This window comes from Callithrix jacchus, chromosome 2, assembly GCF_049354715.1.
Source record: "Callithrix jacchus isolate 240 chromosome 2, calJac240_pri, whole genome shotgun sequence".
Classification (NCBI taxonomy): Eukaryota; Metazoa; Chordata; class Mammalia; order Primates; family Cebidae; genus Callithrix; species Callithrix jacchus.
The window spans coordinates 198,181,293-198,202,785 of record NC_133503.1 but is presented as its reverse complement, the minus strand read 5'-3'; the positions used below and the strand labels follow the sequence as shown (position 1 = coordinate 198,202,785).

At 40.4% G+C, this 21,493-nt stretch overlaps 1 protein-coding gene across 1 annotated transcript in view; it reads left to right on the top strand.

Moving 5' to 3' along the window:
* ADCY2 (adenylate cyclase 2) overlaps positions 1–21,493 on the top strand; it is a 456,478-nt gene that overhangs the window by 246,129 nt on the left and 188,856 nt on the right. The window lies entirely within an intron of this gene.

The window sequence follows — 21,493 nt, the reverse complement described above, 5'->3', positions numbered from 1 at the left end:
AGCAGAAATGAGCCCTCCTCACCCCCATCCCCACCCCCGGCTGTGCCATCACACCATCACAGTACTTCCTACAGGACCTGTTTTCCACATATGATGAAATAATGGAGTCTTCCTCAGGGATGTGATTGGAGAGTCTGGAGAGGAGCCAGGTGTCATTGTCAGGGGTGTCCTAGGTTGATGGTTGTAGGTGACACAAATGCACATCAGGAAAACATATAGACTGCAAGGAAACATTACAGAAAATGAGCAATGGGCCGGGCATGGTGGCTTATGCCTGTAATCCTAGCATTTTGGAAGACCAAGGCAAGCAGATCACCTAGGTAAGGAGTTCAAGACCAGCCTGACCAACATGGAGAAACCCTGTCTCTACCAAAAATACAAAAATTTGCCGGGTATGGTGGTGCATACCTGTGATCCCAGCTACTGTGGAGGCTGAGGCAGGAGACTCCCTTGAACCCGGGAGTCGGAGGTTGTGGTGAGCTAAGATCGCACCATTGCACTACAGTCTGGGTAACAATAGTGAAACTCCTTCTCAAAAAAAAAAAAAAAAGAAAAAGAAAGAGAAAGAAAGAAAACAAGCAATGGAGACAATAGGAGATGCTGTATGGAGACAAAGATATCACCAAGAAGGGTGGAAAGCAGGCTCAACAGATGTGCATGGAGAAGAAGCCACAGAGCCGCCGTGGATTTACTGTGCTTCATTCCAGGTGATGGCGGATATCCATGTGAATAGCTGTGTGTTCCTGGGTTTGTGTGTTTCTCGCTGGGAACCCAGGCTGTAAGGCTAATAATTAGCATGGCTGACCATAAACACTGTGTTCCCCCTCCCTGCAGACCTTCCTCACATTACCTATGCTGTTAGCAGTGCTTGTCATATTATGGATGCTTAGTTACTGTTTGTTAAGTCGTATTGAGTTAGTTCACCCAATAAAATTTCATCACAGTGTCTTGTGGCGGGAGCAAAAACATATATCCTTTACATTTTGGCACTGGTCTTTTGTCTGTGTGTGGACCGCTGAATGGGAATCACTTTCATTTTTGAAAACAGGAATCCAGGATATTAGTTCATTCATTCAACAAATATTGAGGGAACACCAAGGCTGTGGCAGGCATGGTTCTTGGCACTGGGATATAACTGGAAACACGGCCTTTTCATTGGCAAATAGTATGGTCTGTTTCTAAAACTTATTTTCTGTCATCTTACTACCTATGTAGCAAATGTATCCAGTAACAGATTTTTTGTTTGTTTGTTTGTTCTAGATGTGTACAAATTCTGGATTCAACATTAAGAGACATAGAAAGTTGTTAACTTGGGAATGTTATCCAGTTTATCTTCATACACCTATTTTCAATAAGGTTTTACATCTGTGTTCTAGAAAATTCCAGTTTCAACAGGTAGCACTTAGCCTTCATGGGTGGTCCTGCTGTAGTGTGTGCTGCAGGGTTGGAATGTTTTGGGAGAGATGGTTTCCTTTCTCAGAAGCATAGACTGGAGCAAGTTAGTCCTGACAGACATGTTCATATTTTTTTCATCAGCTCTGTAATCTTCAAAATAGCACCAACGCTACAGAGAACTGAAATTGCAAGTAGACAGATTATATAACCTAATATTTTTAGGAACAGCTTTGATAAGAGCGGTGTAAGGTCACTAACCTGACCTGTGCATCGTATTTCTCTGAAGAGACCCGAGCAGCCAAAAGCCCATGCCGCGTCCCTTGCCAAGGTGAGCTGAGGGGTCAGATGAGCCACGCTGACCTCGTGGAGCTCAAGGACGGGACCATCAGGGGAGGCATTAGAAAGACATGCATCTACTAGTTTCAAAAAAGACCCAGTGATTCTTTTACAAATAAAGAAAGTGGCAAGGAACACTTTAAAGAAATAAAAACATATATTAAATATGTTGAATATAATACAACTTTACATTCCAAGTGCATTTTGTCACAGAAGTTGGAAGTCCGCTTCCAGAGTCTACTCCTACAGTGCAGTATCTTTCTTGTTAGGGCTTCAGAAAATAGGCGCCAAGGATGAGGTGTGTTTGTACTTTTTGCAGACCAGCATGTAATTAAATGGGAAGAAGAGATTATCTTGGTTTTAAAAAATCAGTAACATATAATCTGATAGATTTAAGGAAACAAATAAAAACTGTCCAGTGGCAATCTGTGCAGCCTTTCTAGAAGGAAGAGGTCCCTGAGACTCTGAGGCCCAGCAGAACTACTGATTAAATTCAGGTTTGGGTTCCACATGTCACTTCCTGCTCACCCTGCACCACTAACTGCCTTTTGCTTCATCCACAGTCACTGTGGCAAACAGTAATGCCCTTCAAATTTCTTCATTCAGGAAGGGTATGTGTTCTGCAGCCAGGAAACACATTCAGTCACTGTTTAGATAAATAAATAACACCCAATTGAATGTACTCATTAGCAGTTGCAAGAGAGAGAGCCAGTGCTCCCAGAGGTTGAGTGGCCACGGCCACCTTGGCGGTTTCCTGGCCTCGTTTCACAGCCCCACTGTGTGCTGTCCTTCCTTCTTAGAGAGGATGCAGTGCAGGGTGAGCCCAGGATGCTGGCCCTCTTCACCCAGGATGGGAGAGGGGCTATTGAAACTCTTGGGACTCATCTAGCGATTGTGAAATCTTTTCAAAAATGTGAAACTCCATGCTTTCTTTTCTTCAAATTTTGTGATGTTTTTCAGATGTAAATGAGATGAATTTCTAAAGATTAAAGTGCGGGCTTGAATAAAGTTTCTATTTGCACTGTAAGATTTTGAGGGAAGAAGGAATGAAAATTGTTGCTAGAGATTTTCTCAGAGTTGCATTCTTGCCCTCAAAGTGTTCTCATTAGGAATAATAAACATCACGAGTTTTTACTGGGTAGGAAAAAAATGCATTGCATTGGAATTGAGGCCACCTTTAGAAACTGAAGGTATTCACCTCTCTTGCGTTTTGACTTTTGTCTTAAGTTTCATATCATGCAGTAAAAGCTGCAGCCGTTTCCTGAGCACCACGCAGTGTGGCAGATGGCGCTTATCAGACGCGAGAAAACGTAACGCCAGTGAGTGTTGCTCTCTGGGGTATGTAATAGGCTCTCAGGAATTAATGAGAGCTGGATTCACAGCAAAACACGAATGCTGTTTGCTAACTGCCTGGGCAGTTGAAATAAATTCTGTTTCCACAGGAGTAAAAGCCAGGTTTGCTATTTCATAGAGAGAGAATAAATCCTCTTTAATTTGTCTATCGTCCTTGTTATAAAGTAATCTGACACATTTTTATGTGATCCACTTAATCTAGAACCATCCTGTGGATGAAATATGACAGAGCATGCCTTTTGGTGAGAAATGCTAGTCAGGTGAGGCACAGAGACCCCATGCTATACCTGGATTCTGCAACCCTGTGGGGGTTAGTGAACCAGTAGGCTTCGACTGTCCTGGGATGTAAAACTGTTTTCCTCTCTGCAGAATATAGTGGAGCAAGAAAGTGATCCTTGCGTGGTCATGGTTGGGTAGATAATGAGGAACTTACCCATTTTCAATACTGATGTGAAATTATCATAATGGCTTTATTGAATGCATTTCATTTATTTTACATGGTAAAGAGTTTTTGAAGTTTTCCTAGATTTTGGGCTACTAAAATTTGGAAAAGAAAACAGAAGTAAGCAATATTTCTTTGAGTTGTCCTAATGTTCTGTGTAGTTTATTTAGTATTTTATCTGTACTGTTATATCAGACTCCTATTGCTGCTTTAACAAGTTCCCACAAATTTGATGGCTTAAAACAGAATAGATTTTTTACCTTAAAGTTTCAGAGAATACAAGTCCAAAATCAGTCTCATTGGGCTAAAGTCAAAATATTAGCAGGGCTGTTTTTTGCTGGCGATTTTGAGAGGAGAATTCATTTCCTGGCCTTTTCAAGCTTCCAAAGGCGGCTTGCGTTTCCTGGCTCCTAGATCCTAGTTCCCCCTTTCCGTATTTAAAGCTATCAGGATAGAATCTTTCAATTGCTTTCTCTCTCTCTGTCTCTCTCTTTTTCTTTGTCTCTTTTTTTATTTTTATTTCTTAAGATACAGTCTGGCTCTGTCACCCAGGCTGGAGTGTAGCAGCATGTTGCAGCTCACTGCAACCTCTGCCCCTGGGACTCAAGCGATTCTGCACCGAAGTCTCCTAAGAAGGAGGAACTACAGGTGTGCACCACCATATCTGGCTAACTTTTGTTGTTTTTTGTATTTTGTATTTGTTTCACTATGTTGCCCAAGCTGGTCTCGAACTCTTGAGCTCAAACAATCTGCCCATATTGGCCTCCCAAAGTGCTGGAATCACAGGCATGAGCCACCATGCCAGGCCTGTTTCTGACTTGATTCTCCTGTTGCGCCTTCTTCCTGCTCTCTGCTCTCTGACTCTCACCCTCCTGCTTTACTCTTATGGCTTCTATAATTCCACTGGACTAACTTAGCTAACTCAAGATAATCTCCCCATCTCAAGACCTTTAATTTAATCACATTCCTAAAATTCCTGGTTTGCCATGTAACCTAACAGAGTCCCAGATTCCAAGAATTAACTTGGAGATATCTTCGTGGGACCATTAGTCAAACTTGCACTCTCTGCCTCTTTATTCCTACAGCAACTCGAGGACTTAAGTCCTTTTTCCAATCTAAACTGAAGAAAGAAACTGTTCACATTACTTGTCCAAGATCACTCAGTGAGTCAGTGTGACTTCCAGGGCCCTCCGTCTTTCATGCTGGTTTTGCATGGGTTTTCTGGACTGATCTCTGGGAATGTTAACTGGAGATTTTCCAGGACGTGCAGGACTCTTTGATGGAAGTCCTAAAAAGAGTAGGAACAACTTTGAGCAACTTGAAGCATCCAAAATGGTATCCTGCTTAGAAGGCAATCAGTAACTGTTCTTTCATGCGCTGACATGAAGCAACAGAAATCAGCTGCCACCTGCTCCCTCAGGGGCCATGCCAAGACATGGAGAGGGTTTGATGCCATCTCCAACATCCCCAAAGATCCCTCCAGGATCAGTTTTCTTCTTCCTGGAGGCAAGGAGATCGAACAGAGGAGTCCGCAGCTTTGTTTGCTTAGACAGGTGGTGGGGAGTTCTTCGAAACAGTCTCTACCAGCCCCATCTCTGCATGTTGAGAACGGGCCTTGCGAGGACTCATCAATTACAAGACTAATTGTCTTTACCTGAGTTGATACATGGAATCCAGGTGAGGCATCTCAACAGTTATGTACCTTTTTATAAAGCCAAATTGAACATTAATAGTGCAAGAGAAATTCAAGCCAGTGAGACTTTCTCACTGCAGTTCCTGAAGAATTAAGCAACACATTTTAATATAAATGTTATCCCTGAGCTTTGAGGTGTGGGGCTGGGGGATGCACCCAACGACGAAAGCTGAACAGGAGAAACACACATTGTGCAGCAGGTACAGTTTGGCTCGGATACCAAGGCCTTTCTGGGTTCTGGCATCTTAGACCATTAATTAAACTCTCCCCACACCCCCTGCTTATGTTTTTGAGGTGTCTACTTTTTATCATTTAAATCATTAGTTGCGTCATTTTTTCTTTGGTACCTCTTCCTTGATAAAGAGGCATAACTTACCTCCATCTTGGTCACCAATTCTTTTTTAATTTTATTAAATGATTAGTATATCCTTTTCTCTTTGGTATCTCTTCCCCAATGCAGAGGGCATAGCTTGAGCCAGTGTTGGTTATTGCTTTTTTGTCAACTCTCATTAGCAAAAGATTAAATGATAGGGAAGACAAGACGTATACTTTACTTGAACACTGAAAAATAATGAAGAGCTGAGATTTCATAAAAGGGCTCTCATCGCAATGTTTGCTGTTTCAGTCCATCAGTGTGAACTTCAAGAAATATTTTCACAGATTGCACCACATTGTATCATATTGATTACTTAAATTCTCATGAAGCTCAGATGTTATGCCTCATTGAGAAATTCCAGGACAAGATGTTTCAGGATGCTACAATTTTGCCATGATGTTTATGAATGCTTTTAAATGAGAAATGAAAATAAATTCCAGAAAAATGTCGATACTCCTTAAATCAAGTCTGCAGTATTTTCTGAGGCATTCTTTAGTTAGAATGGTTGAGATCACCACATATTTGCAAGATTGCAACAAAAGCTGTGCTATGACTGTGTACTCAACCTCCATTAAGAACAAGTCAACAGTTACAGATCCAAGATCCAGGGTGAGAATGAAGGAACTCTCAGGAATTTCTGTCCAGTCTTGAGACCTAACACAGAACCTAACTGCATGCCATTGTAAGAGTTTACAAAAGCCACATTAGCAACTATTTGTTCATTCTTTTAAAAAAATAGACATTTTACTTTAAAGGAAAAAAACAAAATAGGATTATAGCAATTAATCAAGCAGATATTCTTTTAATGATTAAATATATGCAGGTGTCTATTTACATCGTGGCAGTAGAAAAGCCAAGGTAAAATAAAACTTTCTGGAAGTTTCCTCTGTGTAAGAAACTTGAGCAAGACATTCTGCTCATGTCCACAGTGAGGAAGTAACTCACCTGTCTTGTTGAAGAAACACCTAGAAAACTGTTCTATTACTCCAGATAATCTCAAGCAGATTTTTGTTAATAATATCCAGGAAGACCCCAAACCCAGAAGTCATGTACTGAGAAGACTGCCTGCTTCTGATGTTTCTGAGAGCCCTGGAATGTTCAGTATTTCCTGGGGAATGCCTATTTTTAATACTCTGTGATGTGGCACTTTGATGCTGAAAGAATGTTTAATAGGTAAAGGATAATCCAGTGGAAAGATTCAAGAGAGTTTGACATCATTTGATATGAGTAAAATAAACCCAATGAAAATAACTTTTAAAATCAGCCCTTTTGTTTCATTAAACATTCTTGTGCTATTTGTCACATATAAAAACAAAACCTCAAGTCTTCTGTGATTGCCATCATATTTTCCTTCCTGCAAATGTAATCACAGACAGGCCACTATGCCTTTTAATGGGAGGAAAAGGCATTTTGAACTCACTTTCATGGGACTGACTTCAAAATGTTAAAGTTACTGATCATGCATATTTAATAGTATATTACCACAAGCATAGTTGCAGATACATATATCTCCTGTGGCACTAGTGATGTGTTTACTGAACCAAGGTAACCATTTTTTTTTTTTTTTGAGAGTAGTTTTTCGGAGTAGTTTCACTCTTGTTACCCAGGCCAGAGTGCAATGGCGCGATCTCGGCTCACCTCAACCTCTGCCTCCTGGGTTCAGGCAATTCTCCTGCCTCAGCCTCCTGAGTAGCTGGGTCCTGAGTAGCTGGGATTACAGGCACGCGCCACCATGCCCAGCCAATTTTTTGTATTTTTAGTAGAAACTGGGTTTCACCATGTTGACCAGGATGGTCTCGATCTCTTGACTTCGTGATCTACCCACCTTGGCCTCCCAAAGTGCTGGGATTACAGGCTTGAGCCACCGCGCCCAGCCCAAGGTATCCATTTATATCTGTACCAAATTGAAGGTTAGGACTCCTGAGCTTTAGGGTTTTGTTAATTGCATATGTATCTTCAAAAGGTGTTATTTTTGGAGATTTTTCTTTTAGGGTTATCTGAGTGCTCTTAAGATTTTAGGAAATTTTATCCTGGAACTTCTCTAGAAGAATCCTTTAATGTATTTACATATCATGGGCCATCTAATATATGTGTGTTACTGACTGTGAAAATTCCTCCTGCAGACTAATGTCATCATAAATGTGGACTATACGATGCACTCAGAATGCAACGCAAGAGGCATATGAGATAATGATGCTCACATAAATCCATTCATATGCTTTTCAAATTGTATAGTCTTTTTACATATATTCTTCTGTTAAATACAGGATTATGCAAGATACAGAAAACCCCACTTCTCTTGTTTATCAAATTCACAGTTTTTGTTGTTTTTTTAGGTGCTGGAGATTTTCCCAGGTGGGGGAATGCAGTGGTAGCCAAGACTAGAGGTCCCTGTTCTCTTTGTGATTAAATTCTAGTTGCAGGGGACAGACTGAAACTTATCAACCCCATAATTTCATGAGAAGATATAACAAGATAATGTGAGGAAGTGCAGTGGATGGAGAAGGCTGAGGGGCCTGTTGGAGGGACCAGGCAGGGAGACTTCTCTGAGGATGTGATAACTGATTGAAGTACAAATTGCAGAAGGTCCCAGACCTAGGAGGACCTGAGGAAAAGCGTTCCCAGCAAACGGAGTGGGAACTATCACGGGCTTGAATCAGGAGCTGCGTGGCCTGTCTGAGAAACATAGGGGCCAGAAAGACAGTTGGGGAGAAAGAGGCAGGGGCCAGACTGCATGTGGGCCTTGCAAGGTGGGCCAATTACTTGGGGTTTTATATCAAGTGGGAGGTCACTGAAGGGTTTTGAGTAAGATAGCAATGTAACCCGATTAACATCCTTAGAGGACCCTTCTGGCTCCTGGTAGAGGATGGGCTGGAGGAGGGAGGGGTGTTAGTAGGGCGACTCCTTAGAAGCTGTGGCATGCTATGGCAGCAGTACAGGTGGAGACAGGAGTAGCTTGGGTGAGAGTGGACAGATTTAGGACATATTTTTAAGATGATTTAGTGTGGGTTACTTTTGGATTAGATGTCCAGTGAGATAAAAATAAACTAACCAAGAGAGCTTTCTAGGTTTTGAGCTTGAGCAGCTGGACGATGGTTGGTGTGAAAGCTGCCATTTCAACATCTTTGTTCACATCACTTATTGGGAGGTAGGGCAGAGTAGAAACCTGGAGTTGAGTTTGGAACAGCTCATTTTGAGATACCAAGCTGGCAGCTGTAAGTAAGATCTGGAACTAAAGATTGTGAACTTGAAAGTCATCAGCAGATAGTTGGTATTTCAAGCTGTGGGACCAGATGACACGCCCCAGAGAGAGTGGGGTTAGAAAAATTAAAAAGCATCCAGGAGTAAACCTCAAAGCACATAAACATTTGAGCAGGAATAGAGGAAGATGAATAAGCCCGAGTCCTGAGAAAAATCAGCCAATTATATAGACGATTTGCTTTTTCCTAATGATTTGCTTGAAGTCCCTCTCAAGATATTGGCCGTCAACTCTAGCCCTGCCCTAATGGGGGTCCTGGGGATGTGGTCTGGGTGTTTCCCATGTGCCTTGCATGGGATCTTTCTTTGTCCTGGTGGACGGCCTGATACCTAAGTGTCCATCGTGTGACCAGGTGCCCCTCTCACAGGAAGACTGTTTATCCTGGCACATGCCCTTGTGGCTCTCATCTGACCTGTGTCCAGTTTATTCCTACTAAGACAGCTACTCTCCCAGAGAGCCCTGACCGGGGAAGAAGTTAGGATGGAACAGAGGAGGCAACTCATCAGAACCCATGAAATGACAGAAGCAGTTTATTGCTTACATGTCTGGATAAGAGAGAGCAGCACGATTCTTAGGGCCGGCAAAAAGCAGGGAGCCATCGACAACACAAAGCCTCACCCAGCAGTTGCAGAACAAGAGAGAGAGGAAGCTGTGGGCCAAAGCCTTTATTGGGGTTCAGGACATTATGCAATCAGTTTTCTAATTGGTGGGTTTCGAACAAGTGGGCACATGCCCTATGGTGTCATGCTGTGACTGAAAGAAGGTATATGAGTGAGATACCTGTGCAGTCTATGCAGGGTGTGGGGATTAATAGGGTGCATCAAGCAGTCTGTGCAGAGTGTGATTAGTAGGATGTATCCAGCTGTCCCATGGGGAGGCGGTTACCAGGAAGCAGTGTACAAGGCAGAGAACTGCAAGGAGGTGCGGGGAATGGAAACTGTGTGAAAGATGATTAGGCTTTGCTCCTGGTATGAGTAAGACCAATCTGCATTTACAATACATGCCAAAGCAACAAAAAATTATAAGAATTCACTAGAATAGGGGAAAAGTCGGAGAGAATGGTTTAATAGAAACCAAGAGAAGAAGGTATAAGTGAGATGGATAGTGGCCAACATAGTCACATGCTGAAGAGTCATAGTGAGAAGAGGGTAAAGGAGTGACCATTGGTCTCGATCAAATGGTGGTCACCAGTGGCCTGGACAATTCGGTTTAAGTGGAGCAGTCGTGCTTAAGTGGCTGAGGTTGGATGAGGAGGAGACGGAGGTGCGGAAGCCATGCAGTGAGCTCCCACACCTCTTCTGATGCATGTAGCAGGGAAGAGAAGCCAAGAAATGCAGAGGAGTTTGTTTGCTCAGGTGTGCTATGCTCATGGTGTAAACTGAAGTCGTATCACATATCTTAATATGGCATCTTTGGTAATACATTTTAAACTGCCTGTTAGTTATTTCTAATTTATTACTTCACATAGTTTTCCTACCTGTGTTGTATTCTGAATCATTTATTGTAAGGAAGGGATGTGCAGAGGGGTTGGTTGATTTTTGCAGAAAGGCAACTTAGTTGGGGCCAGGTTCAGTGGCTCACAATTATAATCCCAGCACTCTGGGAAGACAAGGTGGGTGGATCACCTGAGGTCAGGAATTCAAGTCCAGCTTGGCCAACATGGTGAAACCCTGTCCCTACTAGAAATACAAAAATCAGCCAGATACAGTGGTTAGCACCTGTAATCTCAACTACTTGGAAGGCTGAGGCAGGAGAATCACTAGAATCCTGCCTCAGTAGGTAGAGGTAGAGGTTGCAATGAACCAAGATCACACCACAGCCCTCCAGCCTGAGTGACAGAGTGAGACTCTGTCCAAAGAAAAAAAAAGGCAACTGACTTGCTCTATTGCATTTACTAAATCACAGCTGTGATCCATTGCATATGTAGCTAATATTCTGATAATAGCTAATAAAAAGGTTTTAATCCAAACAGAAACAAAGAGGCAAATTCTAGAAAGCACAAAAAGGAATAAAATGTGGACGAGATTTTAGGTGAAATGACGAGAATACATTAAGACAGAAATTCAAGCCTCTACTAAGTTTAACTATGTTTTAGAAACTTTAAAGTAAAAATATAAAATTAAATGTTAAAAGTAAACCAACTGATCCTCTAGGCAATAGAAAGAATCAGCACATATCAGTGCATGTCATGCTATAACCATATGCCAGGAAAGAACTGCTACCCCGAGCTTGAGAGTTTCAAGGTTGGGCAGTTTAACTACAAGCACATTCCTCATTATAACGATGGAAAAAGCAAGGCTAGCAGCTTCTCCTCCAGATAAACATCAATCAGCAGCCAGTGGAATTATTAGAGTTGAAATGCAAAAATAAAGCAGCTGGAGGTGGCAGCCCCAGCCATCTCCTTGGGTTAAACGTGAGAAAGCAGTAGCAGCTATCCTGAGCCTTGCTCACTGCTATGCTGTGGACTCGGGCGGCTGGTCCACACTGCTGGTGATTGAGCAGATTCAAAGTGACAGAAGGTCAACAAATAGTGTTTGGCCTCCAGATGAAATTTTCTTTGTTATCATATATTTGTGTGTGTCTGGTTCTATTTTCTATATCTTTCTAGTTCCTCATGAGGCAGATTCTCCAGGAAATTAAGACTTTATTTTCTAAACAGGTAGCATAGAATAAACACACGAATATTTTATCATTGACTGTAGAATGAGTTCAGACCTGTTCAGAATCCAAGGCTCAGCCTGTGACCTCTGCCCTGAAGGAAATGACCATCCCTTGAACTAGGTTTACTTAGTGGTGTGGATTCTGTCACTCTACTGTGTTCCTGTTTTTCTGAAACAGGAACTAATGATTGGAGAAAGAAAAGTGCATTTGAAAGAAACAAAACACACTCCCAGCATGAGGCATGAGTTAATATGTGCAAGTGTCTTGCAGGAGTCTTAGCACAGGCTCTTCCTGTGACTCTGCCAGTCCAGGGGTCACTGGAATGCAGCACCCATTCCAGAAGCCACCTAAGAATTTGATCCTGGATGAAATGACTCAGCAATCAATTTCCTAGGGTCATTGTCTTCCTAGCTGGCCTGTTTACGGCCCATTTCTGCCATCCTGAAGCTAGACTCTGAAATCTGTGGTGGATATATGATTTGGTTCTGTGTCCCCACCCAAATCTCATCTTGTAGCTCCCATAATTCTCATGTGTTGTGGGAGAGACTAGGTGGGAGATCTTTGAATCATGGGGGTGGGTCTTTTCCATGCTGATCTCATGATAAGTCTCATGAGATCTGATGGTTTTAAAAACAGGAGTGGTTTTGACCAGACATGGTGGCTCATGCCTGTAATCCCAGCAGTTTGGGAGACTGAGGCGGGTGTATCATGAGGTCAGGAGTTTGAGACCAGCATGACCAACTTGGTGAAACCCCATCTCTATTAAAGATACAAAAAATTAGCTGGGCGTGGTGACACATACCTGTAATCCTAGCTGCTCTGGAGACCGGGGCAGTAGAATCGGTTGAACCTGAGAGGTGGAGGTTGCAGTGAGCCAAGATGACACCATTGCACTCCAGCCTGGACGACAGGGTGAAACTCTGACTCAAAAACAAAGACAAAACAAAACAAAACAAAACAAAAAACAGGAGTTTGTCTGCACTTGCTGCCATCCATGTAAGATATGACTTGCTCCTCCTTGCCTTCCACCCTAATTGTGAGGCTTCCCCAACCACATGGAACTGTGAGTCCATTAAAACTCTTCCTTTTGTGAATTGCCCAGTCTTAAGTATGTCTTCATCAGCAGTGTGAAAATGGACTAATACAGGTGGCAATGGTGATGATTTCATTAGTTTTCTTTAGAGTGTTAGAATTTACTACAGTGCCCCACGTGGAGTAAACGAGAACATACTCTCCAAACACCAGCTGACTAAACACAGACATATATTCTGCGCTGGCTTGCTCTTTCTTTCTTGGTCTTTCTCTCTGTCTCTCTCTCTCTCTCTCTCTGAGCAAACTTAATAATATGTATTAATTTGTATATGAAATTAATTAGAGCAATATGGGGGTGGGAAGAAAACCAAAGCATTGTAAATCTCCGCTCTTTATCCTTGCTCACTGTTTGAAGTTTCAAAATGACCAAGAGTCCACTGCACAGCAGTGAGAAAGGCTCAGGATACTTGATGCTGCTTTCTCACATTTAACCCACGGAGATAACTGGAGCTGCCACCTGTGGCCTTTTAATTTTGTAATCACTAGTTTTTATCAATAGTCCCAAAACTATGTCTTCCAATACTTTGTATTCCTCATGGTCTATAGCGATCCTTGGACTCCTGAGTTATTCTTACACCCTCTTGAGTCTCCATTCATAAATCTCTCCCTCTATCTTTTCTAAATTCTATGCAGGTTAAATGCATGTTTTCACACTCCATACCCTTATGACTGCTCAGGATGAGCTCAGGTATTATTGCATACATATTCCCATTCATTATGAGGCTCACTTATATCATCAGTCACAAAAGTAAGAATTGGTCATCTTGAAACTTCAAACACCAGGCACGGATAAACAGCAGAGATTTACAATGCCTTGTTCTCCCTCCCAGGCCTGTCTTCCTCTAGTTTCTAGTGTGATTTGGGCTGACATATTTCCATGAACTTGAATTATTTTAGCCTCACTGTTATGGAAGTGATCAGCCTACTACCAGTAGAGAGTGTAGATACGGGATTTTTCGTGTGTTACGAAAGATGCAATTTTTATGTCAAAGGTAAAATACAAGCTTGACATCACCCCAGCCTGTTAAATTAATCCAGATCTGAGGAATAACAAGCATTTAAACTAGTCTTTATTAAAACACTTGGCTGAGGGATACAATTGTGACAACAGTTTGCAGGCTAACAAATCTTTAAAACAGTGTTAGATTTTGACATTGATAAGTACAGTACTTAACTTACTTATTCCAGACCTCTGCTGGTGAATTTTATTAATGAGTCAAGGAAAAAAATGTTTAGAGGAATACTTAGGAGTGGCTATTGCAAGGGGTGGGTCAGTACAAAGAAACAAATGTCAAACCACAGATTTTACCCTTTAAAGAGGCAGATAGATCATGGTCAAAATCTGGGCTCAGAAGGCATAACACTTTTATATGTGTGGGCCTCTTGAAAAGATATGAGTGGGATTGTGAATGCTTTATTGAAAAACAGAGGAAAATTCTTCCATTATAGAGCAATGTACTTCACCAGCTGACAGAAATGAACATAAAATGTGACAAATTCTATATTAGAGAGGATTGAAAAATCTCTCAAAGTTGCTGATGATTAATGGGAAAAATTTAAAACATCTTTAAATAAAGTTTGCTTTTTAGATGTTCCATGAAAAATGATAACTTTGTTTCTCATGTAAATTAGCATTTATGACTACTGTCTTCTGCCTTTTATAACATTTTTTTTATTTAATTGGGAAATGAACAATATAACGAGGAAGCTGAGAGCAGGTCAAATGAAGAATATTATTACACAGAAAGAGAGAAATATACTAATGTTGTGATATTTCTGGGATGTTGTCTCTATGTAATGACTAGTTTAATTATTTCGTATCTTGCTATCTTTCTTTTTACCCTTGAAACAGAGGTCGATGGCTAGATTATCTTCTAAGTCTAAAGAAATAACAGCTAATATGATTCTCCAGCTGTGAATGGATTTGGAAAATTTGCTTTTCTGATACTTCAAAGAAATTTTTTTGCTTGGTCGTTGTTCAGTCTTTCATCATGGGAGCACCGGTTGAGTAGAGAGATAAGAAATTTGAAAAGCTGATCCTACCCCGTCTGTCTTCCCTGTCACTCTATGCCTTTCAAGGCAGGAGATTATAAGAACTATGAGACCCAGTTTTGATGCTCTGCAGTCACAACCCCTTTTGCAAGGATGTGGGTAGGGACCCAGACACCCTATGATGCCTGCAGCCCTCTACAACTGCTGAGGGGGGCGATTCAGCACCTGACAAAGATGTGGTTAGTTCTATAGATTACATGGGGGCCAGACTGCCTATTATATCTGTCCTAAGATCCACAGATTCTATGGGTCTCAATCTATATTGATTGTGCTAAAACTAGAGTTGTAAAAAATGTGGATGAAAAACACAGAGATTCCCAAGCACCTCAAACTTGAATAACAACGGTGATCGTGGTCTAAGATGTGAAGCTGTTTTTTCTCTTATTTGTGAATTATCTTTCTGTGTTTTATTATATTATGATGTCTCTTTTGTTCTATATTAATATTTTTAAATATTTTTGACCAAATTGAGCTATCTCTTTTGTTAAGGAGTTCGTCTCTATATCCTTGTCCTAGTAATGTCACAATTGTAATTGCTGTACTATATTTCAGTATTTCCTGTATCTTGCAAGATAGCACTGAAGTACCACTTGAAAACTTGATATATTTATATAAAACTTGATATATATACACACATATATATACTGATAACAAGATAGACACACACACACACACACACACACACACACAATCTTGCAAGATTACCACCAATTATATATGTATATCATTTTGACTTTTATTTTAGATTCGGGGGTAATAGGTTTTGAGTATGACTGGTCCCATTACCAGGTACTGAGCATAGTGCCCAACAGTTAGTTTTTCAACTGTTGCCCCTCTGCCTCCTCCTCCCTCCTCCCTTCAGTAGTCCCAGTGTCTATTGTTTCCCTCTTTATGTCCATGCATACCCAATATTTAGCTCCAACTTATAAGTGAGAACTTGTGGTATTTGGTTTTCTGTTTGTGTGTTAATTTGTTTAGGATTATGGTCTCCAGCTGCCTCCATGGTGCTGGAAAGAACATGATTTTATTCTTTTTTATGTCTACATAGTATTCCATAGTGTACATGCATCACATTTTATTTAATCAATCCACAATTGATGGTCACCTAGATAGATTCCATGTCTTTGCAACTGTGTATAATGCTGTATGAACATATGAGTACATGTGTCTTTTTGGTAGAATGATTTGTTTATTTATTTTTTTGATATATATCCAGTAATGGGATTGCCAGGTGGAATGGTAATAGGTTCTGCTTTAAGTACTGCTTTAAGTTCTTCAGGAAATTTCCACAGTGGCTGAACTAATTTACATTTCCACCAACAGAGTATGAATATTCCCTCTCCTCCACAGCCTCACCAGCATGTGTTGTTTTTTGAATTTTTAATATTAGTCATTCTGATTCGTATAAAATTGTACCTCATTGTGGTTTTAGTTTGCATTTCTCTAATGATTAGTCATATTGAGCATTTTGTAAATATGTTTGTTGGTGGCTTGTAAGTCTTTTGAGAAGTATCTGTTTGTATCTTTTTCCCATTTTTTAATGGGGTTATTTGTTTTTTGTTTATTAAATTGTTTAATTTCCTTATCAATTCTGGATATTAGACCTTTGTCAGATGAATAGCTTACAAATATTGTCTCCCATTCTGTAGGCTGTGTGTTTATAATTTTGTTATTTTCTATTGCTGTACAGAAGCTCTTTAGTTAAATTAAATCCCACTTGTCAGTTTTTGTTTTTGTTGCAACTGGTTTTGAGGATATAGTCATAAATTATTTTCCAAGCTGATGTCCAGAATGCTATTTCCAGATACTATACAAAATTAACATCACCAATGCATATAGTCACCAGACTATCCAAGGCCAACGCAAAAGAAAAAATTCTTATGGCAACTAGAGAAAAAGATCAGATCATGTACAAATGAAATCCCATGAGGCTAATAGCAGCAGACTTCTCTCAGCAGGAGAAACTGGGGGCCTATTTTCAGCATTCTTAAAGAAAGAAATTCCAAAAGGAATTTCATATCCCACCAAACTGAGCTTCATAAACAAAGGGGAAATAAATAAAATATTTTCCAGACAAGCAGGCACTAAGGGGATTTGTTACCACTAGACCAGCCTTTCAAGAGCTCCTTAAGGGAGTTCTAAATGTGGAAATGAAAGAATGAAAGCTATTACCAAAAACATTCTTAAGTGTATTTTTTCATTAGAACTTTTTTATATTTTTTAATCATTTTTCTTTGTCTACAGAGACTGCGGTAGGATTTTTTTTCAGGTTTCTAAATATAGTTCTTTAGCCTTCCCATTCAGAAATGTTGGATTTTTGTATTTATGAAAACGTACTGTTAATCAGCATACTTTTAGTGTTTTCTCTGCAGTTTTTACATAATGTAAATGTTTATTCTAAAAATTATATAGGTTAGCATGCTCTAGCAAAGAGATGATTTTTTCAGCATGATTTTACCTGGAGAGATACTGAGGTGATGGGCATACCTTCTGGAGAAATTATTATAGATAGCAGATAGATATGTGCACACACATATTTATATACATAAATTATTTATCTCATTGCTTTAACTCACAGTAAGTGCTTTACTTTCAATTTCAAACAGCTTTAAAGGAGAAAATTTGATTTTTGTATTCATCAAAGAGGATTATGGGTTAATAAACTTAAAAAACTATCTTTTAATGGTAATTAAACATTTAGTGTGAAGAAAAATAGTTTATACAAGGACAAGACATCTCCGTGAATTGTGCAGTTCAGGACTCTGAGCCTTCAGTATTCTCTTCCGTCTACGTGCAATAAAACGTCAGTTTCAGGACTAGGTAAATAGTGTTTATTACGTTTAGGCTGTGAAAGCCAGAATCCCCTGAAGCACGTCGTGCAGCTCAGCAGTGTTGGTGTTTGTGTTTTCATAGCATCTTTCATCTGAGAGAACCAAGTTCTGCATAAATATACCAATATCACATTCCATAAAATGATCCCATATTGTTGTATTATCGCCAGCAAGGCCTAGGATGGAGAATTACTGGGTTTTCAGCAAAAGCTTGAGCAAATGGGCAATTTCAGCCACCATCCTGGAGGCTAGACTCAAGGACAGGTTTTATTTGGGAACAAATGGTCTTGGGATCGCCTGTGTTCACTGCCCCATGTTCCAGAATCATCCTCTGATGTGTTCAGTCTGAACCAGTTCTCCATAAAAATTTACTGTAGAAAAGTTTGTGCCCTGAAGAAAGGTGAGAACTTTATCCTATTCAGAATTCCCTCACTGAGCAGACCCCTTCCTTGTCCTTCTTCGAGGATATGCGAATGCGCTTTCAGCTTCTAACATACATGCCTTTCAGCGCTGCCTGATATGTGGCCAACCCTGGGCAGAGGATTTTTTGTTCTGTTTGTCTGGGGTTTTGTACTGCTTGTTTGTTTGGTTGATTTTTATCACTCGGTGCCTCAGCTTCCTGACCTGTAGCATGTAAGCAATGATGATATCTGCACCACAGGATCCTTCCCGAGACCAGCTGCAGGCATCAGAGACGTCGAGCAGGCCGGCAGCCAGCACATGGTGCAAGCAGGCCCTGTGCACTTGCAGAGGTTCAACCTCAGCCTCCCCCTGCTTTCCATGACCTGTGAATGGATGCATTTGCACCAAAATTCATGTACCATATACACCTCAGAAATAGCCCTAAATATTTGGGAAAAGGTAGCCCCAAAGGAAGCTTTTGGAAATGTTGAATGCTTGTTGACACATCTTAAAAATTAAGAAAATGGCAGCTAGATGAAGATCAAGAGGTACCAGGAATGAAGGTTATAAACCAGCTAGAGTGCTGCCAGGCATTTGGCCTCTTATTCATGCTTTCTCTTCCTTTTCACCATCATTTATAAATTTAAACATCTACAAAGAATCATCGATTCTATCTGCTGTGGGTCCAACTGTCCTTGACTTTGATGTTTTCTAACATTCTCATTTCCCCTCTGTATTGAAATAATTCAGACTTGAAGTATAAAGCAAAAGAACAAATAAGTGGGCCTTCTCCTTTTCTTCCTCCATCCGATTAAAGGAGCCTGGAGAAAAGGTGCAGTGCTGAGAGGGATTGAAATGCACTCTGGACTTCAGTCTCCGCCTGTGTAAAGTGAGGGTTCTGGACTTTATCATGATAGGCTTTCTTCCAGCCTTGATAGTCCATGAAATTTCACATTTTTCTGGTCTTATTTTCAATCTATCAGAAACCTTCAAAGAAAATTAGATGACTGGCTTATTTTTTCTCTTCATTTTTACTGTATCTCCAATTTTGACTTTAATTTTCAAGTGTCTTCCATGAAGCCTTTTGCTCCTTCCAATCTGTAGACATTCATTTCTGTCTTGTTGGCAGAGTGTTCAATTCTTATGGCACATAACTCATATCCAAGCTCATTATTTTCAGTAATTGTGAATACTCATGTATGCTTATTATAAGAACATCTTCAAAGCAAAGCATAAGAATGTAAGTTTCTTAAGTGAAACTGCTTTGCAATTATGGGCAAGAATACTATGACAGGATGGGAAAATATGGATTTTCCTAGAAACATGTTCTACCATTAATATCAATTGGTGGCCCAAGAACCTCACTATGCTTCATACTAGTGCTTTCACATAATAAGCACACACTAAGGCAAATGTCATGACAACAGAAAAAGCCAGGGTCTCCTAATAATTTAAGAAAAACTTTGTCAAGTAGATTCCCTGGGGTTAGAAACACTGATTTACTGTGAGAATTGTAATATATAAATATGTATACGATAAACCAGTCTCAGGTCATAAAATCCAGAAAATATTAACTATGGATAAAATGAATTAAAACCATTTTGTATCATTTAATATAATTTTGATAAGCAAAAATATATTATTTTAAATTTGTGAAGCGAGTCATTTCTGCCATTGTAGGCAAAATCTATTTTCTGTCACATTCTGAAAAATAATGGAATTGGAAGAAGGTCTTTTGCCCATGGTCTGGCTCAGACCAACAGTGATAGCTCAGGAGATAAGCTACTAGTACTTATTGGACAGAAAACCTGCCTCATGAGTTTGAGAGCTCTGTGATAAATCACTTCTCTGGCTAAGAAAATGTTGTCATTTTTGTCTTCAGGGTTACATAAGTGGGATCCACTTTTAGAGCTATAGCCTCACTAAAAGAATTTCTTTGTTCTTTCTTTAATAATGTGAACGATTTTTGAATATGAAAAGCGTAAGTAATGCCATTTTCCTGCTCTGCTTCTCATTGGGTAACAACCGAGTAAAATGTTTCCCTTTGTCTCTTTGAACCACAAATATTGTGTTGATGTGAAATGGAACATTGATATTAAAAACCATTTCGGTTCCTTGCCTTCCGATTTGCTGTAAGATTAAGCCTGGACATGTGCACTCTCTGGACATTGCATTTATTTACGGACGCATAATCAGTTAATAGCAAGCACAGCTGGGAGCTCAGTGTTCTGCATTAAACATGGTAAACTTAACAAATTCTAAGAGTTTGGAGGATCTAAACAGCTCTTACTAAGCTTCCCACTATCATGTATATTTCTAAAGAGAGAAAGAGAGGAATGAAAGTATATATTTTTTTTTTTTGCTCTTTGCTTTATTTACGTGGGAGAGTAAGAGATGCAGACCGCAGCATGCAGTGCTTCCGAGTGAGAGAAGCTGGCAGGCCTCCTTGCTTGCCTGAAGGCCGGAGTGTGCCAGGGCTTAGGTCTCCAGTCTGTTCTCTGCCACTCAACTTTAGGGATCTCACCCATTCTCACTGCTTCACAATCATCTACACACTAGTAGCGCCATAGCTCCCATCTCTCCCCTGAAATCCAGACTCCAAGTCCAACAGCCTAGTGTAGTCTTCATTTGAATTAATGAATATCTCAGACAAAATATGACCATAATAGAGCTCTTGATGGCCTCCCAAATCAACTTTCTCCCTCTTTTCCCTTCTGGGTCAATGATACCCCATTGACCTACTTTCCTAGGCCAGAACTCTAGAGGGAGTCATACTGGACTCTGCCCTCCCACTCCTCATATCCAGATCATCTCCAGATGGTCCCAGCTCTACCTTCAAAGTAAACAGAAAGATGCTATTCCTTCTTCCTTACCATCCTAATGCAAGCCAGCATCCTTCTTCCTGAACCTCAGCATTTGCTGAATTGTCCTCATTCACACTCCTGCCTACCTGGTCTGTCCACTACACAGTAGCCACATGGAGCCTTTAAAATAACTGGTATTACTCTCAACTTAACCCTGGGGAGTGAATCCCAAAGCTGTCACTTGGGTCACAAGTTGACCTGAGGGACACACACACACACACATACACATATGCACTCTCCTAACACTTCTTTTACTGCACTGTCCCTGAGTGTGCAGGCTCAGAAATGAACACTGTCTAGAATGATGGTTGCCACTGTGAAGCCATTGGTGTATGATAGCTACCATTACTGTAAATATTAATTTATATCTTTTGGTCATTAGCACCTCATGAAGAATTAGATTTGATTAAGTAAAATTCAGTTTCCTTAATCAAAATAAAATTTGATTAAGTGCCTTAAAAAAATACTTTACAGTACCAACTATGTAAGTGGAATGTAGATTTGAGTAGCAGAAGTGTACCTCCAGACACAAGATGCAGGAACCCCACAGAGGCCTTCCTCCATCCTGAGCCCACTGCATAGGAGCCTCTGTGACTTTCCTTTCTATGCTCCTGCCCCCTGGACAGTGGCTTGGACTTTCTATATATTCTGGTATTGCTGCTGCTGTTGTTCTAAATGAAACAATGAAGACAGAGTGTGACCTGTGGATTTCTCTAAAAAATTTCAATTCTTTTGAG